Genomic DNA, 6,000 nt, shown 5'->3' on the forward strand with positions numbered 1-6,000 from the left:
GCCAGTTTCATCTGATTCAGGAACTTGTCTGAATAAGGTTGCTGGAAGCAAGTACCCATCTCTAGTGTCCTTTCACCATAGGAAGAAGAGTGGTCAAAAACCATGACAAGCAATGCACCTTGTTTGCAGTGATATCTGTTCACATTCGGCATTACTGCGAGGCAGTGACATGGTCCCCAGCATTATCACTGCGATCCTGATAATTTCAGCAATCCGCCCACAGCGAGAATTGTTCCTGCTTGAGCCCACTGTACGTCACAACTATCTTCGTTCAATGTGTCCAACGAAAGTTTGTGGGTTTGCAAGTTGACAAAATGTGAAACTGTAGAATGAGCCCAAATTCAAGAACCTTGCAGAAAATTCAGGAGAGTTGGCAGGTATAATGACGTGCTCTCTGTCATGTTTACTATCATGCCTGGTGTTTTAGCCTCTTCAGCAAGATTGGCTCGTACTATTGCATTGGACAGCGTGATTGCAGAAAGCTTTTTAATACATACTGCTTCTGCTGATTCTCAAATGTCCATGGATGCACTAAAAGTGAGTGCCCAGTGCAGGCTGTGCCATTCAATTCAACTCCCGACAGTGCCGTTGTCAGGACTGTCTGGTTGTATTTTACAGCGAAGCCTTTAGCAGCAATTTCCTACAATTCTGGTGAGGTGGGGGCTGGCGGTTAATGCACTGCTGTAGTGCTCTGGTGTTCCTGGTGCTGGCAACATTGCCCGCACTGCCAGCAAAACAGCTTGCACCGCAGCCCTGGAGTGTCTGTATGACCATGGCGGCAGAATGCACATGCCGGCATCAGCAGAGCTGGTTCAGATTACAGGAGTGTGCGTTGGTTACAAGCGGGGCTATAGAAGTGCTGAGCTTGGATGTAGTGAAGCATTTGAAACAACTTGGGAATTGTGCTGGACATCATCAGCAGCAGCAGCAGCCTATTTTATGTCCACTGCAGGACGAAGGCCTCTCCCTGCGATCTCCAATTACACCTGTCCTGTGCCAACCGATTCCAACTAGCGCCCACGAATTTCCTAATTTCATCGCTCTACCTAGTCTTCTGCCATCCTCAACTGCGTTTCCCTTCTCTTGGTACTCATTCTATAACCCTAATGGTCCATCGGTTCTTAAACTTGCGCGTTACATGACCTGCCCAGCTCCATTTTTTTTTCTTGTAACGTCCATGAGAATATCGGCTATACCCGTTTGCTGTCTGATCTAAACCGCTCTCTCTCTGTCATTTAACGTTATGCCAAGCATTCTTCGTTACATCGCTCTTTGCGAGGTCCTTAACTTGGTCTCACGCTTCTTTGTCAGTCTTTTAAGTCTCTGCCCCATATGTCAGCACCAGTAAAATGCACTGATTGTACACTTTCCTTTTCAGTCATAATAGTAACGTCCAGTGAGGAGCTGACAATGTCTGCCGTATGCGATCCAACCCATTTTTATTCTATGAATTTCCTTCTCATGATTAGGGTTCCCTGTGATCAGTTGACCTAGGTAAACATACTCCTTCACAGACTCTAGAGGCTAACTGGTGATCCTGAACTCTTGTTCCCTTGCCCGGCTAGCCATCATTATCTTTGTCTTCTGCATATTAATCTTCAACCCCGCTCTTACACTTTCTCTGTTAAGGCCCTCAATCATTCGTTGTAACTCATCTGCAGTGTTGCTGAATAGAACAATGCCATCGGTAAACTGAAGGTTGCCGAGATATACGCCGTCGATCCTTACTCCTAAGCCTTCCCAGTTTAATAGCTTGAATACTTCTTCCAAAGATGCTGGGTATAGCACTGGCAAAACAGACCTGTAGGACTTCTGAAACGTGCGGCAAATGCTTTATACAGCTTCACCGTCTTTGGTTTGCAAGTGCTCGGGCCAGCATACATCAGTGAAGGGCTCTTTTATCTAGTGGGATGATGTTCATGAAATAGTTTAAACTAAGCATTTTCCTGCCAGCAGGCTGTCACGACTACGTGACACCGTAAAGGGGCATAGATATTATTCCCTTGGTGTTTGATGGCAAGCATATTTTACAAGATTGCTACTATACAGTCTTGCTAAAGCTTAGGATGGGCTACATCGAGCGAAAAGGACGACCGTCCTGAAATAGGCTGCAGAGTAAGATTTTCGCGCGCACTTTACCTTTCACATGCTGCCTTTATAATTTGCTATTGCGTAAGCAATTATATGAATGCTTTAGGCACATTCACAGTGTCAACACCGCTGCCGTCATGCTGCCCTGCTATCGAAGGCATGCATGTGCAGTTCATGCGTGGAGGTTTGGGAGGTTTCCAGAGATGCAGACTGTGTTTGGCTGCAAAAACAAAGAAGCTATGCAAACACCATCAATGCTCCAGCCAGTTGGCTCGGTGGCAGAGCTGAGGCAGCGTTCTTGCTTCTGCTGCTGGCGTGAGCATTGCGTGTAAGCACACTATAGTGTTCTTGCTAAGCTGCTGTGCGTACGCACTGGTCCGGGTGAAGTGGACTGTGTATATCAAGATAACACTATCCAATATGTCACTGCGCACCGACTAATGCCGACGGTTTCCCATTGGTCTCATCTTGTGCACCACCGAGGTACAATGCCACTGGCAGCGTTCATCACAATAGCATTGCAAAGCATCTGGTAGCTGCCACGCTGCCGTTCCTGTGTGCCATGTCGCACCCACATACAGTTAGAACATGGTACATTCGATTCGCCTGCACCACCTGAACCATTTCTCGAGGTGCTGCACCATGCCATTCGTTTCAGCGGTGCAGCAATGGTGCCCGCTGAACCACAACATTTATTTCGAGGTGCAGGAAAGGTGCAGGGCTGGTTCACGATTTTGCTGCACCCACTCCACTGTCAGTGCCAACTTGGTGCAGCCGTACAGGTGCAAAGCAGCGGCACAGCAGATGACACAGCACACGGGCGCAAGCACCGTTAAAACCCCGCTTATGCACATCTGATGTGTCTACGCAAGTGTGGTGTGTATTTACGCCCCAGAAGCTGATCATACCTGCAGTTCAGGACCTCTCAAACTTACACACTCCGTGCCCATTAGTCCGACATAACGCCTGCACTGTGTCTGCACCTCAAGAATCGAGTTGCACAATTTCTGAACTGCTCGTGAACCGTCGTGAACTGGTTCACAGTAGTGCAGGCGAATAGAATTTGACGAGATTCAGTGCAATGCTAAATTTTGCTATTGCTGCCGATGCTTTGCCTTCGTGCAAAATTGCCGAATTCTTTGTGTTTTGTTTACAGGCTTGGTCAATCTTTCATTCATCAAAACGAGCACAGTAACCACGGACTAAATGTTTCATTTTATTTTGACGTATGTCAAAATATTCTGTGGCATAACATGAGTGTGGTCTTCCAGCGGTGCCTGCTTCAGAACCGTTTCTCGTGGCCACATTATGTACTAGCGCCGCATACAGGATGATTCAGTTCAACAAAGGCTGCAACTTTAGTGCCTGCACGTATTGTCAGAGCAACATGCTTACAGTGAAGTCGCTGTATCACCAGGAACTGAGGGAGTCAAACTGACAGTGATGCCTGTTTATGATGAAATAGCACATACAGCAAAGGATGGAAGACGAGACACTTTTCTTTTGTTGTCGTTTCTTTTGTGTGCCATTATCATTAGAAAACGGCAACAGTCCACATCTGACAGGGGTGGCGAAGTAGCTATGGTGTTTCCACTGCTAAACACATGGTTGTGAATTTGATTCCATGCTTTGACGGGGACTGAATGAAACAACGCATGCATTCAGAGCTTTGAGTGCGCGTTAATATAGGGCCCCTCACCAAGTCTGGCCATTTTGTGCTGACAAGCGCAGAGCACACAATGCACAATAACGATCGTGTCTGTAAAGTATTACATCGCTACGTGTCCCGGAAAGACTTGAAATTTTAAACCAAATGCCATTCTCCTTTCTCCTCATGGCCACCGCGCTTGAAGCCAGAGGATGACGTACACTAGCACGTGTATGTCATCAATGGCCACAGTGGCAACAATGGCCTACGTACACGTTTTTACACTGAGACGTCGCTCGTGATGACATGCGACTTTTGAGAATTATTCAAGGCAACATCTGTTATTTGTGTAGCATGTTGCTTCAATGGATGAATTAAAGCTTGGAAAAATAAATATTGCGCAGATACCATGCACTGTGGGAATCAATGCAAGTGAAGCTTTCTGTGCTGTTTGCTTTCGTTGACGATAATTTGCAGTCATGTTGATGGCGAATGTTTAATTTCTTCAACGTTCTGTCCAACACAAGAGTGGCGAGTTCATGTTAAACGTTACCTTGCGTGCACCACTGCAGTTTGTCTGCGTAGTACACAAAACACAAAGGGAGAGGTGTTTGCTTGAGACGTAGTTGTGCACCATATTTCATAACCTCAGAGAGGGTCGAGAATTGTCATTGCCTCACATGGCACATCGCATCGCGGCAGAAGCATTAAACTTGAATTGGATTATGGGGCTGTACATGCCAAAACCACAATCGAATTATGAGGCACACCGTAGTGGTGCACTCCGGGTGAATTTTGGCACTGTGGTGTTCTTTAATGTGTTTCTAAATCAAAGTGCGCGAGCATTTTTTTTTTTTAGCCCCCATCTCGATCAAACCTGTGACCTCGAGCAATGCCATAGCCGCAAAACTATTGCGGTGGGCACAGAAGTGTTTATTTGACGTGTAACCGCTTCCATTGCATCACTTCGACTCTACGGTGCACTTTATTTGCATGGTTTTATTTTTCAGAAATAGGAGAAATGCACCGTATCGTACCTTGAACTTAAGTTTATCCAGCGTTTCCTTGCCTTCTCATCACATCACCTTTTTCCTGATCCTCTTCCCCCCTTGTCTCTGTATCGGAACTGCGTTGGGAACTGTATGGGAAATGCCATGCTGTTATTCACTCGTTTCACAACCGTGTTGGTTCTACCGATTCTCTGCCTCCTCTCTACCATTCTAACTAGCTTCCCTCTGGACTTGCACATTGGTAGAAAGGCAAGCGCTTGCAAGGGGTCACGGAAAATTACAGCTGTCAAGAGGCTAATGTGGCGACGACCACGGAGCTCTCGAGAGCATTGTGCACAATCGACGTCATGCGATCCAAACGAGTTCCTCGCGTCTCTTTTCTTCTCTGCCAAGCTCCTTCCATGTATATACAAGCTCTGAACCACCCCCCGACGCAGTGTGCCGGACAGCAGCAGCCATGGCAGCAGCAGCAGTAGGTAAGTCGAAGGAAAAGGCAAAGAAAGCTTCACTGTAATTAAACACACAAATCAAATGTCTGCATGCTTTCGTTTTACTTCGCACCGCAACAAGAGATGTACTTTCGTTTCGTGTGCTTGTTCCCACGTTGCGCAGTCACGTGCGCAGACACCGAAACTACGTCATTTTCAACCGTGTTCCAGCACGGGATCATGCTCTGTGATCTGCTTGTGTCTGACTTGGTATTCGTGTTCACTAATTTATACCGCTAGTCAGGTGTCCTTGTGCACAGCACGCAAGAACGTGCACTGCCTGAAACGAGACAATCACAACAGCTCACGCACGACGGCATCGGCGGTAGTGCGCTGCGCCGCAAAAAAGCGAGGAGAAAAAAAAGATGAAGGCGGGGCCCATGATGTATGCGTCACGCGATCCTCGAGGTTCGATGTGGGAGATTGCAGGGAAGGAATTTTGCTCTCAAGTGGAGAGAGCATCTATGTTTGCAGTTAAGCTCACCTCCTGAAATCATGGGTTTGCGACACTGAAATATTTCTATCCCGGCTATTATTGAGCCGATCTGAAATTTCGCAGCAGAACGCAGAGGACACGTAACAACCTCCAGAGTATAACTAAAATTTGCTACAGGGCCTGGCGAGGGGCCCCTTTACCGAACCCTGGTGACCAGTCATAATGGAGTCCTCCGGTATGTCACCTCTTGTAGCCCATGTGCAATGCTTTGGGACGCTAAGAGCTGCCAATCAATCATTTCCTAATTCACCACTCTCACAGGGAACA

The sequence above is a fragment of the Dermacentor andersoni genome, chromosome 4, assembly GCF_023375885.2.
Source record: "Dermacentor andersoni chromosome 4, qqDerAnde1_hic_scaffold, whole genome shotgun sequence".
NCBI classification, from domain to species: domain Eukaryota; kingdom Metazoa; phylum Arthropoda; class Arachnida; order Ixodida; family Ixodidae; genus Dermacentor; species Dermacentor andersoni.